The following is a 5,000-nucleotide window of genomic DNA, read 5'->3' as shown; positions in this document are numbered from 1 at the left end:
ATATTGAAAATCTAATACCAAAGCCCATAATGCCAGACAAAATAAAAGATTTGAAGAAACGCGTCCGGTTCTGTACGAGAACCGGACTTAATCCCATTAAAGAATGATTGACGCGGTTGTCCGTTTCCTGCGAGGAAAAATGTGTTTAAAGCAATAACCCAGCCACACCATCCAGAAAATAGTACACCAAAGACAACATGTTCAAAAAAGAATATCAATCAGATATTCACTTTGAAATAGAAATATTCAACCCTCATCGCAATAGTACAAAAACCAATCCGTCTACCAACAATGACAGACTACAAAACGACAATAGTTCCAGAAGCAATAGCAGAAAAAGAAGAAGAAATATTACTCGATATACCAACCATCAACAACTCGTACGATTAACAAACCTACAGTCACCCTTGAACAGGAACAACAATACGACGTCACATTCCAAAGTCTTCAGGTCACAGAGACGTCGAAAGGGCAGAAAACGACGCTGTAATACGGCCTTTTTATCTATGATTTTGACCTTTTTCAGCCCAATTTAAACTTGCCCAGAGGATAGAAAAAGGGGTTGTGCTTAGCCTGACGTACTTACAGCCCAATTTCAAAAAGCCCAGAGAGGCTTGGAAAGCATTTTGCACTTTGACACTAACTATATTTCAGTCCATTGTCATCATGCCCAAAGGCTGGGAAACTGCCATATGTTTAGCCTGAAATTCTCATAGCCCATTTCCATCATACCCTGAGGGGCTAGGAAATCGCTATGTGCACTGGAAGAGCACAAATTCTGAAAAAGGGCTTCATTCAGACGCAGCCCCTTCAGACCACTCGCATGCATCTTTAGCCCTTTCGACGCGGAACCAGTTTCCCTCAGCTGAATAAAATCGCCACGCGGGAGGAAGCTAGAAGGACCGAGAACCACAATCGTCAAAACCCATTGGCGGAAAGGTCGAGGAGGAGGAATTGGGCCCGACAGCAGAACCAGCAACAAGGAGTTGCGAACCAAGACAGCAACAGGACGGGTTCCATGGCCAAAGATTGAACTCACAAACTTAAGACTTAGAAACCACGTAGTGGTGAGCGCTGATGGAACGGGTTGTTTTAAGTGAAGATGAGATACCTTTCTGGGTGGAGGTGATAGATGCTAAGGGACATGGAGCTGCCTAGTCTCCTGAAATCTCCTCCATTCTTACGTTCAGAAACATTCCTCAGGCTGACACGACGTGGGCTGAGCAACGGCAGTGAAATAAATCGCCTGGCGGTAGCATTAAGGAAAGAAAGCAAAGACTGACCGGTTACAGAAGACCCGGTTAACCTCGGAAGAACCAGGTTAGGATCGCATGGAGGTTCGTCTCCCTCCTCAACCTTCGGAGGCGTCAGCCTTTGGAAGCGGACTCCTCGAGGTTCAAAAGGACCGTCAGGAGTCAAAATTTCGTGATGAAGACTGACATTCGGACGTTTTTTTTTTTTTTTTAAATTAACCGAATCACGCCCCAAATTGCCGGGGGGGCGCACTCAAGCATTGATGGGAGAGTAAGGGAGGAGGAGGAGGAGGAGAGAGGAGGGGGGGAAGAAAGAACCAATGTAACGAAACGACCAAAAGAAGAGTGAGCAAAGAAGAAAGAAGAAGAGGTTGGGGGGGAAACACGATGAGGGATGACGAAGAGGATAAAGAGGAACGAGGACAGATGAAGAAGAAAAGGGAGTTAGGAAGGAAGATTAAGAAGAGGACCGTGAGGAACAGGATGAAGAAGAGGATGAAGGAAAGAAGGACTGAAGAACAGGAGTGAGGAGTGAGGAAGGAAGAGGATGAAGAACAGGGAGTTTCAATTAAGAATATGGAAAGAAGATGAAATAGAGGAGGAGGAAAGAAAAAGGAGGAGAACGGAAAAGAAGAAAAGAGAAAAAAAAGCGAGAAGAGAGGAAAAAAAGGCAGGGATAGAAAGGAGAAGTAACTAGGAGGTAACAGGAAGAGAAGAGAAGAAGAGATGGAGAGCACAAGCGAGAGAAGGAAGCGTGGGAAGAGGGGAAAGAAAGAGTCAAGAAAGAGAGAGGTGAAGAGAAAGGGAGGAAGAGATAGGCAGAGAGCAGAGAGACGGCAAAACTGGGTTAGAGAGAGAAAAGGAGAGGAATGATGAAGAGAGAAAGAGAAAGGAAGATGCGAGGCGGAAAAAGCGGAGGAGGGGAGAAGTAGAAAAGAGAGAAGGAAGAGGAGGATGAGGAGAAGAGGAGAAGTGAACGAGAGAGCAAGATACAGAAGAAACGTGGAATTGACAGACAGAGGACAGCGATAATAGACAAGAAAGAGAGAGAGAGGAGAGAGAGAGAGAAAGACGGAGGAGCCTAGGGGAGGAAAGATGAGCGAGAGAGAGAGGAGAGAGAGGAGATGATTAGAGAGGAGAGAGAGAGAGAGATGAGAGGAAGAATGGAGGGAAAGGACAGAGAGAGAAAAGAAACAAAGAGAAAGATGAGAGAGAAAGAAAGAGAAACAGAGAGATGAGAGAGAGAGAAGAGGAGAGAAGGAGTATGAGAGACGAGAGAGGAGAGAGACGAGAGAAAGAGAAGAGAGAGAAGAGATGAGAGGACGATCATGAGGATGGAGAGAGAGGAGAGAGAGGATGACGAGAAGAGAGAGAGAGATGTGAGAGAGAGAGGACGACAGGGAGCGAGAGGAGAAGAGAGAGAGATGAGAGTGAGGGATGAGAGAGAGAGAGAGAGAAGAGCCGAGAGAAGACGAGAGATGAGAGAGGAGAGAGAAATGAAGAGCGAGAGAGAGAGCGAAGCGAGTTGGGGAAAGAGAGAGAGAGAGGAAGCAAAGAGAGAGACAAAGAGAGAGGACAATAGAGAGAGGAGGACAAAGCGGAGAGAGAGAGACGAGTTAGAGAGAGAGAGAGAGAGGAGAAAGGATGAATTAGAAAAAGGAAAGAGAGAAGAAAGAGGGGGAGAGAGGAAGAGGAGAAGGAAGTGGGAGAAAAGAGAGAAAGGGGAGAAGAGAATTAATGGAGAGGATAGGAAAGCGAGAGAGAGAGATGAGAGAGAGGTAGAGAGAGGAGAAAGATGAGAGAGAGGAACTTGAGAGGACGACAGAGAGAGCGAGAGAGAGGAATGAGAGAGAGAGAGAGAGAGAGAGAGAGATGAGAGAGAGAGAGAGAGAGAGAGAGATGAGGGAGAGAGCTGAGATGGAGAGAGAAGAGAGAGAGAGAGAGAGGAGAGAGAGAGAGAGAGAGAGACGATGAGAGAGGAGGGAGAGAGGAGAGATAAGAGAGAGACGAGAGACGAGAGAGAGAAGACGAGAGAGAGGGGAGAGAGAGGGAGAGAGAGAGACAGAGAGAGAGGAGGAGAGACAGAGAGAGAAAGCGAGAGAAGGAGAGAGAGAGAGTGAGGAGAGAGATGAAGAGAGAGAGAGGAGAGAGAGAGAGAGAGGGGAGAAGAGTGGGATGAGAGAGAGAGAGGAGACAGAGAGAGAGAGAGAGAGAGATGGAGAGAGAGAGGAGAGGGAGACGAGAGAGAGAGAGAGGAGAGAGATGCGAGACAGTTGAGAGAGAGTGAGACCGAGAGAGGAGAGAGAGTGAGAGGGCGAGAGAGTAGCGAGAGATCGAGAGAGTATGTGAGAGAGAGAGACTAGAGATCCGAGAGGAGAGATGACTGGACGACGAGAGAGAGAGAGGAGACGGAGAGAGACACGATGAGAGACGAGAGAGGAGAGAGAGAAAGATGAAATTCAGGGAATAATGAGAGAGAAAGAGGGGAGAGTGAGAGGAGAGGGAGAGGAGTGGACGGAGAAAGAGAAAAGAGGAGAAAGGGTCGGCGAGAGAGAAGTAAGGGGAGGATAGAAAAGAGGAGAGCGAGAGAGAGAGAGACGAGAGAGAGAGAGGAGAGAGAGAGAGAGAGAGAGGAGTGAGAGAGCGAGAAGGAGAGGAGAGAGGACGAGATAGGGAGCCGAGAGAAGAGAGAGTTTGATAAGAGAGAGAGAGAGAGGAGAGAGTGAGAGAGAGTGGAAGAGAAGCGAGAGAGAGGAGAGGAGAGAGAAGAGGAGAGAGAGAGAGAGAGAGAGAGAGAGGAGAGAGAGAGAGAGATGCGAAAGGAGGAGCCGAGAAGAGAGAGAGAGAGAGGAGAGAGAGGCGAAGAGAGAGAGAGACGCGAGGAGAGAGCGTCGACGTGACGATAGGAGAGGTGAGGAGAGAGAGAAGACGAGAGGCAGAGAGGAAAGAGAGAAAGAGAGAGGGAGAGAGAGAGAGAGAGAGAGAGAGACAGGAAGAGGAGGGGAGTGAAGAATGCATAAGAGGAAAAAGAGAGGAGAGATGAGAGAGGAGAGAGAGTGAGAGAGAGAGAGAGGGGATGAAGAGAGAGTAGGAGAGAGAGAGAAGAGGAGGAGAGAGAGAGACGAGGAGAGAGAGAGAGAGAGAGAGAGAGAGAGGAGAGAGAGAGGGAGAGAGAGGCGAGAGAGATGAGAGAGGGAGAGATTGAGATCGAGAGAGAGAAAAGAGAGAGAGAGAGACAAAGAGAGCGACAAAGAGAGAGAGACAGAGAGAGAGAGAGAGAAGGATACGATGAGAGAGAGAGAGACGAGAGAGAGAGACAGGATGAGACGACGGAGAGAGAGAGGAGAGAGAGGGATCGAGAGAGAGAGGGAGGACGAAGAGAGAGAGAGTGAGAGGAGGAGAGAGAGGGAGACAGAGATGAGATGAGAGAGACCAGAGAGAGAGGAGGGGGAGGCGCGAGACGGACGAGAGAGAGAGAGAGAGAAGATGAATTAGGAAAATAGAGAGCAGAAAGAGGGGGGAGAGGAAGGGAGAGAGAGAAGTGAGGGAGGAAAAGAGAGTGAAAGGGGGAGAGAGAAGTTAACGATGGGAGGATGGAATGAGGAGAGAGAGAGAGAGAGAGAGCGGAGGAGAGAGGCGAGAGAGAGAGAGGAGAGAGTGAGATTATGAGAGTGAGGAGAGAGGAGAGAGAGAGAGAGAGAGACATGAGAGATAGAGAGAGAGACGAGACGGAGAGAGATGAGATGA

Source organism: Oratosquilla oratoria, unplaced genomic scaffold, assembly GCF_046742065.1.
Source record: "Oratosquilla oratoria isolate Oo_2021 unplaced genomic scaffold, ASM4674206v1 SCAFFOLD47, whole genome shotgun sequence".
In the NCBI taxonomy this organism is placed as follows: Eukaryota; Metazoa; Arthropoda; class Malacostraca; order Stomatopoda; family Squillidae; genus Oratosquilla; species Oratosquilla oratoria.
This window is presented reverse-complemented; position numbering follows the sequence as displayed.